This window comes from Pelobates fuscus, chromosome 3, assembly GCF_036172605.1.
Source record: "Pelobates fuscus isolate aPelFus1 chromosome 3, aPelFus1.pri, whole genome shotgun sequence".
In the NCBI taxonomy this organism is placed as follows: Eukaryota; Metazoa; Chordata; class Amphibia; order Anura; family Pelobatidae; genus Pelobates; species Pelobates fuscus.
The window spans coordinates 393,783,220-393,800,965 of NC_086319.1; the positions used below are offsets into that span (position 1 = coordinate 393,783,220).

The following is a 17,746-nucleotide window of genomic DNA, read 5'->3' on the forward strand; positions in this document are numbered from 1 at the left end:
CTATAATGCCCATGGTTTGGAAGTGGAATGTTAAACAAGCATGACAGTCAAGTGCTCACATACTTTAGGTTATTTACTAAAGTAAAAATTGTTGGGAATTCAAAGTGAATTTTCAATTTAAGGCCAATATCGCTGAATAGTCTGTCCGCTATGCTTCCAATTAGATTATTTTGCCAAAAATCTCAGACGATTCCCACTCTATATATATATATATATAAAACCTTGATAGTGTACTCTTTATTTGAACCTGAAGCAGGATATATTTGGAAGTTTTAACTTGAAGATGATGGCTAATACAAAGTAATGCTGGCTTGTACAGTGATCAAACCCACAACCTTGGCATTATTAGCACCAAGCTCTAACCAACTGAGCTAACTTCAAAGAGTGATCAATCCCAGCTGGAGAAAGAAGACTGCGTATCCAACGAGCCACTGTTGCTGTAGATACATGGTGAATAAAGCAGTGCATGTTAGTAATCTCATATTGTATATTAAGTTCTAAGGCTATAAGAGTCACATCATATCCAAAAATCTTTTAGATCGGTTCCGTAGTTTTGAATTGCCATGAAGTTTTTACTGACCTGCCACGAGGTAGAAGCCCAAAATAGTTCCAGAGGAATCTTGGCAAGGGCCGGTCTCCGTTCCTGGAGTTTTATATGAAAACCACACAAAATAAACCAAAGCTTTCAAGTGTCAAATGCTCCCCCCAGTAGGTAGTTCATATTTCCCGAACGCCATTCGTTTAGGGGGTCGGGAACTTGAACGGGCAGCAGTTCCATCTTCACTGGAGTTAGCGGGAGTGCCTGGCTGAAATCAGTTCCAGGCACTCGACAACCAAGTCCCGCTTTCTGCGTTCGGAAGACAAAATAGCAGTTGGCCACGTGCGTTGAGTTGTACGAAAAGGCGGCCACCCAGGGGAGCATTCTATTAATTTTTTTTCATTGTGGTTTTCGTACTGGATACTTAGTATTCCACGTTCTAATGAGGTGCTGGGGTGGTCCTCGTTCGGGTACCGAACCAGGTGGGTTCGAACAAATAAACGAAAAAAAATAAAAAAAAATGTGCCGAACCAAGTGATGGGGTAATCTTTCACAATTATTAATATTATTTATATAGCGCCAACAAATTTCTCAGCACTGTACAATGGGTGGACTAATAAACGTGTAATTGTAACCAGACAAGTTGGACGACACAGTGTCAGGATCGGGTCAGGGATCCAACACGCAGAGTACAAAGAGTAGCTGATACGTATACCGGTCCTTAGAATGGCCGGACTAACGTAGAACTACAATAGAATGGTCAGAGACAAGCCGAGGTCGAGGATAACAGAAGACAGGTAAGCGAGAGACAAGCCGGGTCAAGGAATACAGAAAGGCAGGAGAGTAAATAACAAAGCCGGGTCAGAACCAAAAGACAAGAGAATCATAAAGCACTGTGTGACTAGGAGGACTAGAACCACGACAGGGCAATGAGTGAATGAGAGAACCCCCGTTAAGTATCCTGGCTAGGGAGAGGAGACACGCCTCCGGCGAGTCCTGATTCGTCTCCCGAGATTTGAGTGGCAGGATGTTTCGGGTTAGCGTCATGACGTCTACCTCCGGTCCTTCTGTTATAAAAGGAAGTGACTCCCTCGCGGCCGGCGTTAGCAAGGCCGAGTGAACCGCGGGAGACCGAGGAGACATGGCGTCCGGACGGATAACCTTCTAAGTCTCTACCTCTCTCAACGGTAGAGACTCCAGGTACCCTGACAGTACCCCCCCCCTCAGATACGCCCACCGGGCGGAAGGAGCCGGGGCGAGATGGAAAGCGGGAGTGAAATGCCCTGCGAAGACGAGGAGCATGAACATCCTCTTGTGGTACCCAACTCCTCTCCTCAGGACCATATCCCCTCCAGTCAACTAAATATTGTACTCGTCCCCGGGAGACACGAGAATCAATAATGGAGTTAACCTCATACTCCTCCTGACCCTCCACCTGAACAGGGCGCGGAGGGGCGATTGTGGAGGAGAATCTGTTACAGATTAGAGGTTTCAACAATGACACGTGAAAGGAGTTCGGGATGCGTAAAGTAGCTGGAAGAGCTAGACGATATGCCACTGGGTTAATTCGAGTCAAGATCCTGTAAGGACCAATATAACGAGGAGCGAACTTCATGGAAGGAACTTTAAGACGAATATTCCTAGTGCTCAACCACACTCTATCGCCTGGAACAAAATTCGGAGCCGCCCTTCTACGTTTGTCAGCATGTTTCTTTACCAGTACAGAATTGTGTAGAAGAATCTGTCGAGTCTGATCCCACAACTTCCTCAAGTTGGCCACATGGACATCAACCGACGGTACTCCTTGGGAAGGAGAAACCGGGGGAAGAATAGATGGATGAAAGCCATAGTTCATGAAGAAGGGACTTGAATGCGTGGAGTCACAAACAAGATTGTTGTGCGCAAACTCTGCCCAAGGAATCAAACCGACCCAATCGTCCTGGTGTTCGGAAACAAAACAACGTAAGTATTGCTCAATCTTCTGGTTAGTTCGTTCAGCAGCTCCGTTAGACTGAGGGTGATAGGCGGACGAAAAATTCAATTTGATGCCTAATTGAGAACAGAACGACCTCCAAAAACGTGAAACAAATTGGGAGCCTCTATCAGAAGTGATCTCAGAAGGAATCCCATGTAAACGAAAAATCTCTTTAGCAAAGACCTCTGCCAATTCAGGAGAAGTCGGGAGTTTAGGCAAAGGTACGAAATGTGCCATCTTGGTAAACCTATCGACTACGGTGAGAATAACAGTGTGTTTTTTAGAAACCGGCAGATCCACAATAAAGTCCATAGCCACACAGGACCAAGGTTTGTCAGGAATCTCCAGCGGTTGTAGAAGGCCACAAGGAAGCGAATGCGGTAGTTTGGTTTTAGTACAGACCACACAAACCCCGATAAAATCCTTAATATCCTTCCGTAACGACGGCCACCAGAAATCCTTGGAGATCAAAGAATACGTCTTGCGGACACCCGGATGACCAGCCACCTTACTCTCGTGAAGACACTGTAAGAGCTCCAATTGAAGTTCAGGGGGAACGAAAAGTCTGGAAACCGGAGTCAGTCTAGGTGCCAGATGCTGCAAGTTCCTTATCTGATCAAGTAGCGGGGAATGAACTTTGAGAGTAGTGTTAGCGATAATGTTACACTTGGGTACTATAGAGGACAAAACCGGCTCAGATACGGCAGCAGGTTCATATTGGCGAGATAAGGCGTCGGCTTTAGAATTCTTAGAACCTGGCCTATATGTGAGTACGTAGTTGAAGTGAGTGAGAAATATGGACCAACGAACCTGTCTAGATGATAGTCGTTTAGCCTCCCCAATATAGGATAAGTTCTTATGATCCGTCAAAATAGTAACAGGATGCAAGGTACCCTCCAATAAATGTCTCCACTCCTTCAAGGCCATTATAACCGCTAGTAGTTCCCTGTCACCAATGTCATATCTGCTTTCAGTACCGGACAATTTTTTGGAAAAGTATCCACAAGGATGTAGTGGTTTATCTACACCCAACCTTTGGGACAGAACAGCACCTATACCTGTCTCAGAAGCGTCTACTTCGAGTAGGAAAGGTAGAGTAGTATCAGGGTGAACTAAAATTGGTGCGGAAGCAAACAGCTCTTTGAGTGTCTCAAAAGCCCGAAGAGCTTCAGTAGACCAATTCTTAGTCTCAGCCCCTTGTTTGGTCATGTTAGTGATGGGAGCAATGATAGAGGAGTATCCCTTAATGAAACGTCTGTAGTAATTAGAGAAACCAATGAATCTCTGGATAGCCTTGAGACCCTGAGGTAAAGGCCAGTCTAGTATGGATTGGAGCTTCTCCGGATCCATCTCAAACCCTTCCCCAGAAATCACATAACCAAGAAATGTAGTTTGGGATTGGTCAAAGCTGCATTTCTCTAGTTTGCAGTATAAGCCATGCTGAAGAAGTTTGTGTAAAACCCTCCTGACTTGCCTGTGGTGAGTCTCAATATCCCTGGAATGTATAAGAATATCATCAAGGTATACAATTACACAGTCATCTTGAAACTCCCTAAGAACCTCATTAATAAGGTCCTGAAATACTGCCGGAGCATTGCAGAGACCAAAAGGCATTACCGTATACTCATAGTGCCCATATCGAGTATTGAATGCAGTTTTCCACTCGTCACCGTCGTGGATTCTCACTAAATTATAAGCACCTCTAAGGTCTAACTTAGTGAAAATTTTAGAACTTTTTAATCGGTCAAAAAGCTCGGTGATCAAGGGAATCGGATAAACATTTCTGATGGTTATCTTGTTAAGGCCTCGGTAGTCAATGCAAGGTCTTAAAGAGCCATCCTTCTTTTTAACAAAAAAAAATCCAGCCCCAGCAGGGGAGGAGGATCTTCTAATGAACCCCTTGTCTAGGTTTTCACGAATATACTCCTCTAGAACTAAGTTCTCATTCGTGGACAAAGGATATACATGACCCCTGGGGGGCATGGTACCAGAAAGTAAATTAATTTTGCAATCAAAAGGCCTATGTGGTGGTAAGGTATCAGCCTTTCTTTTGTCAAATACTGCCTTTAAATCTTGATACAAGGACGGTATCTGTACTTTGGTAGAGTCAGTAGCGTTATTAATTGGGTTGACACTACAAAGAGGTGACACTTTCTTTAAACAACTCTCTTGACAATTCTGGCCCCAAGAAACTATTTCCCCTGATCTCCAATCTATAACGGGGTTATGTTTCTTAAGCCAGGAATATCCCAGGACTATGGGAACAGAAGGGGATGAAATGAGTAGTAGGGATATTTCCTCCTTGTGTAGAATACCAATAGTTAAGTAAAGAGGTGTGGTCTCCCGGGAAATCACAGGCTCAACTAAAGGTCTACCATCAATGGCCTCAACAGCCAAGGGTGTCTTCCTTAACTGGGATGGGATAGTGTGTTTAGTGAGAAACTTTTGGTCGATAAAACTCTCAGCAGCGCCGGAGTCTATCAATGCCATAGTTTCTAAAGTTCCCTTCTCCCAAGTTAACGAGACCGGTAAAAGGAGTCTATGTTCTTTGTAGTTATGAGTAGAGGACAAAATCGAAACACCCAAGGTCTGTCCTCTAGAGAAACTTAGGTGCGAGCGTTTCCCGGACGGCTGGGACAGCTCAAACGTACATGACCTCTGAACCCACAATACATACACAGTCCCTCTCTTCTCCTGTACTGTCTCTCCTCCTCTGAGAGACGAGTAAGGCCTAACTGCATAGGTTCTGAAACCTGTGGATCTTTGGTTTCAGCAACTTGAAATGATGGTACTAGTCTAGAGAAAGATTTAGCGGTTCTATCTCGAGTATTCTGTCTCTCCCTTAGGCGTTCGTCAATACGGGAGACAAAGGAAATTAAGTCCTCCAGATTCTCGGGAAGTTCTCTAGTAGCTACCTCATCAAGTATTACATCAGATAATCCATTTAAGAATACGTCTATATAGGCCTGTTCATTCCATTTTACCTCTGCCGCCAAAGACCTGAACTCTAGTGCATAATCCACAAGGGTTTGGTTGTCTTGTCTAAGGCGCAACAGTAATCTGGCTGCATTGGCCTTCCTGCCAGGAGGGTCAAAAGTTCTTTTAAAAGCAGCTACAAAGGAATTATAGTTATAGACTAATGGATTATCATTCTCCCACAACGGATTCGCCCATCTCAGAGCTCTCTCAATGAGTAAGGTAATAATAAATCCCACCTTTGCCCTATCAGTAGGGTATGAACGGGGCTGTAGCTCGAAGTGAATACTGATCTGGTTCAAAAAGCCACGACACCTCTCAGGGGAACCAGCATAACGTACAGGTGGGGTAACTCGGGAAGAAGCACCTACAGTAGCTACCTCTAACCCTGAACCCACAGAAGAAGCAGAAGTGTTACGCCTCTCCTCAGGTGGATTAATAGGGCGAGACAGCAGCGCCTGTAGTGCCAGAGCCATCTGATCCATCCTATGATCCATGGCGTCAAACCTAGGATCAGGAGAACCAAGCTGACAATTTGTACCTGCAGGATCCATGGCCCTGTCGTAATGTCAGGATCGGGTCAGGGATCCAACACGCAGAGTACAAAGAGTAGCTGATACGTATACCGGTCCTTAGAATGGCCGGACTAACGTAGAACTACAATAGAATGGTCAGAGACAAGCCGAGGTCGAGGATAACAGAAGACAGGTAAGCGAGAGACAAGCCGGGTCAAGGAATACAGAAAGGCAGGAGAGTAAATAACAAAGCCGGGTCAGAACCAAAAGACAAGAGAATCATAAAGCACTGTGTGACTAGGAGGACTAGAACCACGACAGGGCAATGAGTGAATGAGAGAACCCCCGTTAAGTATCCTGGCTAGGGAGAGGAGACACGCCTCCGGCGAGTCCTGATTCGTCTCCCGAGATTTGAGTGGCAGGATGTTTCGGGTTAGCGTCATGACGTCTACCTCCGGTCCTTCTGTTATAAAAGGAAGTGACTCCCTCGCGGCCGGCGTTAGCAAGGCCGAGTGAACCGCGGGAGACCGAGGAGACATGGCGTCCGGACGGATAACCTTCTAAGTCTCTACCTCTCTCAACGGTAGAGACTCCAGGTACCCTGACACACAGGAACAGAGGGGTTGAGGGCCCTGCTCAATGAGTTTACATGTTAGAGGGAGTGGGGTAAAGTGGCACAAAAGGTAAGGGTAGGAGTAGAGAAGTTAATTGGTAGAATAGTACTCACGGAACACTTAATGACAGTTGCAGGTAAGGAATCAATTGGGAGCTATTAACAGTTAAATTTTCATGAAGTAGTGGGTTTTTAATGCTTTTTTGAAAAGTAGAGACTGGGTGAGTGTCTAACGGAGAAGGGTTCCGCAGGGTCGATGCAGCCCTAGAATCGTCTTGAAGGCGAATATTAGAGGTGGGAATACGAACAGAGGATAGACGTAGGTCTTCGACAGATCGTAGGGGCCTAGACAGGACATACTAGGGTATAAGGTAGGTGGGAGCAGTATTATGTAGATATTTGAAAGCAAGAAAAAATATTTTAAATTCAGCCCTATATGTAACGGGAAGCTAATGCAGGGACTGATAGAGGGGTGAGGCGTAGGAGGTGCGGGCGGACAGGAAGATGAGACTCGCCGCCACATTCTAATGGGGAAAGTTGGGAGCATGTAAGACCACTGAGAAGCGGATTGCAGTAGTCAAGGTGAGAGAGGATAGTGGCATGGACCAGCACCTTAGCCGCACCTGGCGTTAAGTAGGGGTGGATGCGCGCAATTTTTTTTAAGGTCGTAGGATTTTTGCGATTGACTGGACATGAGGGGTGAAAGAGGTCGGAGTCAAAGAGAACACCTAGGCAGCGAGCTGACGGTAGCGCCGTTAACATGCAGGGAGACAGAAACAGAAGTAGCAACACTTGAGGAAGGAAAGACTAGAAGTTCTGTTTTGGGCAGGTTGAGTTTAAGAAAGTGGGCAGCCATCCAGTTAGCAATAGCAGAGAGGCAGTCAGAGTGACAAGTCACGAAGGGTGTGGAGAGCTCAGGAGAGGACAGATAGATTTGAATGTCATCCATATAGAATTATTAGAAGCCAAAGGAGCTGATGAGTTTACCAAAGTCGAGAACAGTCGGGGACTAAGGACTGAACCTTGGTGAACACCAACAGAGAAGGGTGGAGAGATGAGGCAGAGCCAGAGAAAGAAACAGTAAAATAGCAATGGGATAGGTAGGAGGAGCACCAGGAGAGAGAGCAATATCTCGTAGATCGAGATTACGGAGGATGAGAAAAAGCTGTTGACGATCAACAGTGGCAAAAGGAGGGGAAAGATCAAGGAGAATTAGGATAGAATAGTGACCACAAGATTTTGCAGAGAGTAGACCATTGAATACTTGGGTCAAAGACATTTCACAGAGTAATGAGAACACAAGCTGAGTGGTTACTATACACCTGATTAAGGAAAAAGTCATGTTTATGTTATCTGTGAATGTGTTAGTGCTGTGATTATTAATATATTTGTAAAATAGTATATGAAGATTGTCTTGTATGAGTGAATTGTTGCTCTTTTTCCCCTCTGCAATCTAATTTAGTTTGTGCGCCATCTGTTGGCAGGAAAGTGTAATTTATGCCATCTTGTATCATTCATGTGCCATCTGTTGGTAGCTGTATTTATTTCATTTTATTAAAACATTGTCACAGTGATTGCTTATTTTTTATTACTAAATGTACAGACACTGAATAAGTTTGTGTCAGTTTTTTTAAAGGGACACTATCGACACCCAGACAACTTGAGCTGACCGAAGTGGTCTGGGTGCAGTGTTCCAGGTTCCTTAACCCCTTAAGGACACATGACATGTGTGACATGTCATGATTCCCTTTTATTCCAGAAGTTTGGTCCTTAAGGGGTTAAAGGGAATCTCCAGTGCCAGGAAAACAATCCGTTTTCCTGGCACTGCAGGATTCCTCTCCCTCCCACCCCCCAATCCCCAGTTGCTGAAGGGGTGAAAACCCCTTCAGTGACTTACCTGAGGCAGCGACATGTCCCACGTTGCTGCCTGCTCCTCCCCCGCCGCTCCACCTTCTGCCTCCACCTTCTTCCCCGCCGCTCCACCTTCACGTCGGCCGGTGGGTGAGACTGATCCCGCCTACCGGCCGAGGAGACCTAATGCGCATGCGCGGCAATGCCGCGCATACTCTTTAGCGCACCCCATAGTGTCGTCCTTTGTCCACACTTTCCTCAAAACTACATTTCCAGTGTGTAGGTCTATGACCATTGTACCTGCAATGTTTAAGCTTGCTCTAGCAAATACAAAGCTTGGTATAGTAAATAAAACACAACACCGATTATGGGTATAAGATAAAGCTGCAGACAATTTATTAAAATAATTATCCTGCAAAACCAGTAATAAAATAGGTGCGTTAACGCGGACAATGATCCAAAACATATTAAAACTAAAACATATGGTTTAAGGCTAGTGCTGACATGCACTTGTTAATACACCCCTCCCGAGCCGGTTTAGTCAGTAAATAGCAATACCCCTTAATTGACCCTACCTGCGCCACCAGTCGGTACCAATCCTGCCAGACCCTCTCATACGCCTTCCATGTAGCAGGAGATAGCGAAGACCTCACCCATCCTGCAAGCATGACGTCCTAAGCTTCCACATCACTTCCAGACAGGGCAGGCCCTCCGGTGATGCCTGCCTGAACCGCTCCCACGGAAAACGAGAGAGAGAGTCTGCAATTGCATTAAGGTAACCAGGGACATGCTGCACCCGGAAAGAGACATTTAACTCCATACACAAGTGAACAAAGCCCCAAAGAAAACTCACCACCGGCCTTGAAGCTGCTGAAAGACAGTTCCGAGTGTACAACTGCTAGATTATCCGTGAAGAAGACCACCTGTGGATTACGTATTTGCTAGCCCCACAAGGTCAGCACCACTACCAAAGAACACGGCTCAAAGAAGGCCTGAACTTTCCTTTTTGGGACTACACCTAAGTGGGAAATACATAAACCCTTAAGTGGAATTTATAAGAAGGGGCCCGCCAACCTCCATAAACGTACTTCTTTGGCCAACTTTGTGCGAACCCGCCTCTGGAAAAGTTACAACCGACTTCAGATTGTGCAAGGACAAATGCGTGACAGTGAGAGGAAACACTGTAAAACCATTGGCTTAAAAAACCCTGAAAAGCCGCCCAAGCCGGCGAAACGCGCTTCGGGGTACACTCGCACTCTCGGACTGCCATATGTGAACATCATTTGACTCATGATCCATAGAGGGCTGACAGGAAGGATTTCACTTCACCTTACCAGGCTAGATTCAGTGTTATGCGCACTATAGTAATAGCATATTACCAACGATCTTACTATAGAATTCTATGCACTTTAGGCATGCACTTAGTATAGATAGTTTAAGTGTATTATTCTACTCAGGTGCCCTTGAAGGCTCAGATTAGGGTTTTTCCCGCTCAGACCGATCAGTCCAACTCCTCCCAGACGGCAACTATCTATATAGAACCTTATGCTGAACAAGCTGACAACTTGTGCATTGTCTCTGCCAGTAACAGGTACTAGCAACAATACTGTGGCTTTAGACAGCACAGTATTTGCAGTGACAAGTGGGCTGCATGAGACATACATTCAGAGGTCTCTGGCAGTGACAGGAAGATGTATTAGTGTGTGCTAAATGTTCTTCACTTACGTGTAGCTGCATGAGACACATATTTTTCATTCTCTGCTAGCATTAGTAACACCTGTTACATAACAACACTGTGGCTTTAGACAGCACAGTATTGTATCCTTGCACTCACAAAGCTCCCTTCTAAGGGAGTCTGCATCATTTTTTGACCAACTCCCCTTTTTGCTGCACGAGACACATATTCACAGGTCTCTATCAGCAGCAGAAAGATTTATCTCTGTGTCAGGGGCGTCTTTAATTTTGATTGGACCCTGGGCAAGCATTTACTTGGGCCCCCCTGACTACATATAGATACACACAAATACACTACCTGACACACATGCAGATACACACTGACCGCATATAGATACACACAAGAACATACAGATACACACAGACACTGACACAGACACTGACACACACACAGATACAAACACTGACATACATGCAGATAAAAGGTACACACACACTGACACACATTCAGACACACATGCAGATATACAGATACAAACACTGACACATACAGATACACACACAAATGCAAATGGACAACATACAGATACAGAGACACATTCTGACAGACGTACTGACACAGACAGCCATACTGAAACACACATACACAAATACATACTGAACCACACAGACATACAGATACACTGACAGACATACTGGCACATATACACACAGACAGATGGACATACTGAAACACACATACACTGACAGACATATTGACAAACACAGACATACAGAACCACACGGACATTGACAGACTCACACATAGACATTCTGTCACACATACACAGAGACAGACATACTGAAACACACATACACACAGAAACTGACAGACATACACATATACAGACATTTTGACACTCACAGACAGCCATACTGAAACACACATACATACTGAACCACACAGACACTGACAGACTCACACACAGACATACTGACACACTGACAGACATTCTGGTACATATACACACAGACAGACATACTGAAACACACATACACACAGAAACTGACAGACATACACATATACAGACATTTTGACACTCACAGACAGCCATACTGAAACACACATACATACTGAACCACACAGACACTGACAGACTCACACACACAGACAGACATACTGACATACATTCTGGTACACATACAGACAGACAGACATACTGAAACACACATACACACAGACACACACACATACATACATTTTGGCACTCACAGACAGCCATACTGAAACACACATACATACTGAACCACACAGACACTGACAGACTCACACACACACACAGACATACTGATACACTGACAGACATTCTGGTACACATACACACAGACATACTGAAACACACATACACACAGACACACACACATACAGACATTTTGGCACTCACAGACATCCATACTGAAACACACAGAGATACAGAACCACACAGACACTGACAGACTCACACACACACACAGACATACTGACACACTGACAGACATTCTAGTACACATACACACAGACAGACAGACATACTGAAACACACATACACACAGACACTGACAGACATACACACATACAGACATTTTGACACTCACAGACAGCCATACTGAAACACACAGACATACAGAACCACAGGGACACTGACAGACTCATGCACACACAGACATACTGACACACTGACAGACATTCTGGCACATATACACACAGACAGACATACTGAAACACTCACACACAGATAGACATACATATATACTGACACACACACACACTCAGACATTCATGCAAAATTTGATAACCAACCTCCAGTTTCTTACCTTTTCCTGGAGGGTGGATTCCCTGGGGTCCAGTGGGCTGGCTGGGGTGGCTGGGAGTTAAGCTCTCGCTCTCTCCCGGCCTGGCCCCCTTCTGAGCAGCTGGTCCTCCTTCCTCCCGCGCGGTTCCGGTTTCTGTGGGAGGAAGTGACGCACGGCGGTCACTTCCTCCCAGACGGCTGCCGAAAAGCAAGGGCCCGGTCGCGCTGTTAAAGCACCACAGCACCCGACCGGGCCCCTGCTGACACAGGCCCACCGGGTGGCCCTAAGTGCATGGGCCACCCGATGGGCCCCCATAGTTTGCGGGCCGGGGCAAACGGAGCAGCTGTCTTGGGCCCCCCAGCAGGGACAGGGCCCGGGGCAGCTGCCCCGTTTGCCCAGCGTTAAAGACGGCCCTGCTCTGTGTGCTTAATCATTTCACTACAGTGAAGCTGCACGAGACACACTTTGTCTCTGCCAGCAAGAGCAACAATTCTCTCTTTTTATAAAGCACGTTGCAACATAGTTGCTTTAGACAACATTGTGCTTTATTTTGCACCTATTAAGGTACCTCTGTTTAAGGGAGTCTGTACAATTCCCACTCACTTCCTCATTATGACTGATTTTAAATGATAGTTCTTAAAAGTTAATTTTTAAAGCAGTTTTCAGTACACTTTGGTCTGGGCAAAGCTTGTTTCCTTTTTTTGTCGCTTACATATAGGGTTGATGCCCATCCTGCTCAGAGACCAGACATTATTTTCTTCTCCCAGCTCTCCTTTTAGTTCCTGTACATGGGAGTACTCATGAGACATTGCTGAATACAAATATGTGTATTTTACTGCAATAAAAGCGAACAGTATTATGATATTCACAGTTAAAATGCCACGCAGAACTAAAAAAATGTAACATTTCTTAAACTTTGTTTTAGATTTTATTCATATTAAATAGTTCCAGATATAAATATTTGATGTGAAATGAAAGCCCTGCTTCTCCTGAAAAAAAATATCTATAATAAGTGTGGGTGCACTTAATATGAAAAAGGTGAATTATGGTTGAACAGAACACATAGTCAAATTCCAGGTTTTGCTTTGATCAGAACTTGTACAATTGTCTCTGTCCTTAAACGACCACTATAGTCACCCAGACCACTTCAGCTCAATGAAGTGGTCTGGGTGCCAGTTCCCACAGATTTTAACCCTGCAGCTGTAAACTGCTATGTTTACACTAGGGTTAGTCCAGCCTCTAGTAGCTGTCTCACTGACAGCCGCTAGAGGCGCTTCTGCGCTTCTCACTGTGAAAATCAAGACGCTGGACGCTGGATTAAGAAAATGCATTCCTATGGGCGCTTGGAATGCACGGGCGGCTCTTGCCGCGCATGCTCATTCAGCGCTGACGTCGGGAGGAGGAGGAGAGTTTCCCAGCACCGAGGGAGCCCGGCACTGGAGAAATGCGAGTGTTTAATCACTTCAGCCCCCTTGAACCCAGCGGGAGTGGGACCCTGAGGGTGGGGCGAACCTAAAGACCCTATAGCGCTAAGAAACCAAGTTTCCTGGCACTGCAGGAAAGTGCCCCTTTCCCTCCCATTACAAGTTGCTGAAGAGTTTAAAACCTTCATTACCTTACCGGAGTTAAAAGCAAGGTGTAACGGATCGCCTGGCACCCCGACTTGGTACCTCCGTTAAAGGATGCTCCTAGCGCTTCCTGAGGCCTCCAAGCACTCTGGCAGACACCACAATCACCGAATCTGAGAAGCATATGAATGCTCTCAAGCCTCTGAATGCTGTAGACAGTTGAATAGGAACCATACGAATAGGCTTGCACTCCTAGCAGTCAACTGGAACAGCATGCAATAAATCCTCCCCCCCAATAATGAGACGACACATCACTTTGAGGGTAAAACAGGAACTCTGGACTGGCTCATCCAGCCTGGCTTTTATTTCCATCTCACACATACAGGCCACACCCAGGGGGAGGCATAAAATAACCAATCCGAGATATGGTACAACCCACACATCCCCTCCCCTTAGCCTGAGAGATAATCCACTTAATATACAGTTTAAAACATAACTTTTACACAATATCTGTAACTTCAAAACCATACATCACATTCACATACAAATACAAAAGTTACACGGAAGTCCTTTTATGACCGACCGCAAGCACATTTTCTTGCCCAAAACAGTTCCATAGATTTGGGCTGTGCGGTCAGTCAATTCCTGGCATAAAAACAGCTAAGTCCCATTCGATGTGGAGTTGATGTTAAGGGTCGGCAGTGTTCGAAGTTTTCCTGGCACTAGAGTGGTCCTTTAAGGTTCCCATGATTCTCTGGCTATTTGAAAGTTTTGCCTTGGAGATGATAACCAAAACTTTGCTGGCCCGTACGGGGATCGAACCCGCGACCTTGGCGTTATTAGCACCACGCTCTAACCAACTGAGCTAACCGGCCACGATAGTCATGGTACTGACAGCTATGTCTACAGGAGCCAACTGAATGGGCCCTCAAGGAGTGATCAATCCCAGTTAGAGAAAGAAGCCTACATACCCAACAAGCCACTGTCGCTGTAGATACCAGGTAGTGCACTATCAATGGGAAGCTGTAACTAAAATATCCACTTGAATACAGTGGTCTGCATAGAGTTTGAGCTGGAGTGGGGAAAAAAAGGATAGAAAATTGACTTCTGGGAGCATATAAACTATATGTATGTATTGAAACGTCCTATCTGCATTCCTTGTGCTCCTTATGGTTATAGAAACATAGAATGTGACGGCAGATAAGAACCATTCGGCCCATCTAGTCTGCCCACTTTTTTTAAATACTTTCATTAGTCCCTGGATTTATAAGAACCATTCGGCCCATCTAGTCTGCCCAATTTTTTAAATACTTTCATTAGTCCCTGGCTTTATAAGAACCATTCGGCCCATCTAGTCTGCCTAATTTATTAAATACTTTCATTAGTCCCTGGCCTTAGGATAGCCTTATGCCTATCCCATGCATGCTTAAACTCCTTTAAGTTCTAAGTCCTAAGTTCTAAGGCTATAAGGAATTCCTATGTGGATTGAATTTGCTGTCATTTCTGAGATTGAAGGTGGTTCATGTCTTTCAATTTACTGTTAATTCACATTTTGCATCTTTCCCTGGTGGTCTAGTGGTTAGGATTCGGCGCTCTCACCGCCGCGGCCCGGGTTCGATTCCCGGTCAGGGAATAGTAGTTTTCAATAATTATTTGATGGTTTTTTTTTTTAAATTATATCACTCTCAACACTAGCAGGAATGTGCTATTATATGACTTTCGAAAAAAGAGGAAACATTAGAAATATAGCATATATTTTTGTTGCCTTACCAGAATACCAAGTAACATACAGAGTAGAACAATGCCCACTTGAAAAAATGCTAATAGCACCCAAATAAAAATAAAAGTTAAAGCAAAAAACATAAGTGAAGAGAATGGCTAACTATTTGGTCAACCTGAAGCTAGTCTATTCCAGAGCTCGTTGTACAATGAACTTGACAAGTGTTGAATAATGGCTGTTAAGTGAGCCATACACACATTGTTTTTGATGCTTAGAGACACTTTTGCTTTGGAGTAGGAGTGCAAATACGTAGCCAGATTTACACAAATAATTCTTTCGGCATTATAACAACCATAAAATAATTCTTTTTTAAAAACTATTTTTTAAAAACAATTATATAGCCTGACCTTTGTCAGATTTCATAAAAGCTGCTCCTTTCCCCAGAAATCTTTAGTAAAAGGCAAGAAAGCAGAGTATGTTAGTGTAACAGACCCTGGGTAACCCGGCTGGTTACCTCCGCTATTAATTATTGACCAGACCCATTTTCCCCCAGTAACTAGACGACACACAGTTCCCGGGGTACAACAACAAGCTTTATTGGCCACACTCGGCTTTATACTTTCCCCATGCAAGGGGGTGGAAAACAGGTAAAAGACAATGTCCCCTCCCTTTGTCCTTCCCCTCCCAGGGGTCGTATATTGGATCCGGGTCCCTAGTCCCTTTGTCCCCTGTTCCTGCCACACCATGTCCCTTCCCAAGGGCCTGTGCGTGTGAAAGATTCCCGCCTCCTGGGCTCCCAGGTACAGAAAGCCCGCCAAACCGCCATTGTCCCCACAGAGTGTCCCCATCAATCTCAGGGACCCCCAGAATAGTAACCAGCATGAACAGCCTCTGTTCACGGGGTACCTGGGTGAAACCAAGCAAGGGAAGCACCTCCTTTCCGGACACGAATGCTCCCCCTGACCGGCGTTCATCTATACGAATGGCGGCCACCCAGGGAAGCACTCATTAATTACTTCCCTTGCGGTTTCACACTTATATTACAAGTTGCCAACATTCTAATTGATTAGTGTGAACACTCCAAGGGTCGCTGGGGAGGTCCTCTTTTGGGAGCCGAACGAGGTGAGAACCAATCTGCGAGTGCTCCCTTGGATGGCGTTCGTCTAACGAACGGGGCGGCCCACGCCAAAGCTTCCCTTGCAGTTTGTGGTTTTCACAAGTCGTTAGCGAGGTGTGAACATTCTAAATAAAAATTCTAAATGGGGTATTGGGGTGGTCCCCGTTTGTGAGACGAACGGGCTGTGTTCGTACGCAGCCTCCCGAACGGGGAGAAGGTAAAACAAACAAGTAATCACGAATACATGGGGAACATAGGCAAATACACTACCACACTTTACGGTTTAGTGGTGATCCCGCTACAAAGCTCCCCCTTAACCACTAGTCGGCATCCACAGGTGGATCCCAGCGGATCAACCTGTTGATGTCCGGGGAAAGCACCCATGGATCACTTGTCCAGGGCGATTTTCCTGGACAGGTCATCGGCATTGCCATTCTGCTTACCGGGTCTGTAGTTAATGGTAATGTCATACGGCTGCAGGGCCAGGCTCCACCGTAAAAGCCTGGCATTCTCCCCAAAGACCCGGTTAAGCCACACCAACGGGTTGTGATCTGTGAGCAGGGTAAATTGCTGTCCATACAAGTACGGCAGCAGTTTTTTGAGTGCCCACACCAACGCCAGGCACTTCTTTTCAATGGCGGCGTAGCTTACCTCCTGGGTAAGAGCTTCCTGCTGAGGTAACTGCCATCGTCCCCGACCTGGCTCAGTACTGCTCCCAGTCCGAACATAGAGGCATCTGTGTGGACGAGAAAACTTTTCCTGTGATTGAGGCAGCCAGCACAGGGGCTTTTACCAGGGTGTCCTTGAGAGCTTGGAATGCCTGCTCTCACTCTGGGGTCCAAGCTACCTGTCGGGGCAGGTTCTTGCGGGTCAGGTTGGTGAGGGGTTTAGCAATGGCGCTATAATTGGGGACAAATTTCCTGTAGGACCCCGCAGTGCCTAGGAAGGCAGGCACTTGTGTTTTGGTGCGGGAACTGGGCCAGCTAGCGACTGCCTCTATCTTGGCCGGTTCCAGTTTTTGCACCCCACCCGGTGTCCTAGATACTGCACCTCTTCCATCCCGAGTTGACACTTACTTTGGTACAGATCTGTTCTAAAAATTTTCATTGAAACTGTTTACTGATCAATACAAAATTGTTTCCACAGTCCTGTTTACTGTCCTTGTCTTATGCTGAATAATAATAATTACACTGAGTAAGATATTGGGAAGGATAGTCGCTGTTATAGAATGTGGCTGTGTGTATGGGAGCAGTGTGGGAGTTTTGGGAGAATCCTGCAAACTGAAAGCTGTGACTCATTGGCTAGTGGGCGTGTTGTATGCAAAATAAGCCATTGTTATTTCACACCAACAATCTTGTCAATTTTATTTAAAAGCATTGCAATCCTA

General features: G+C 45.5%; 2 non-coding genes across 2 annotated transcripts; one reads left to right on the forward strand and one right to left on the reverse strand.

The window, feature by feature from the left end:
* Window positions 1-14,323: 14,323 nt before the first annotated feature.
* TRNAI-AAU (transfer RNA isoleucine (anticodon AAU)) lies at window positions 14,324-14,397 on the reverse strand. Its single transcript has one exon. It is a non-coding gene; the product is annotated as a tRNA-Ile (tRNA).
* Window positions 14,398-15,083: 686 nt separating this feature from the next.
* On the forward strand, window positions 15,084-15,155 carry TRNAE-CUC (transfer RNA glutamic acid (anticodon CUC)). Its single transcript has one exon. It is a non-coding gene; the product is annotated as a tRNA-Glu (tRNA).
* Window positions 15,156-17,746: the final 2,591 nt, after the last annotated feature.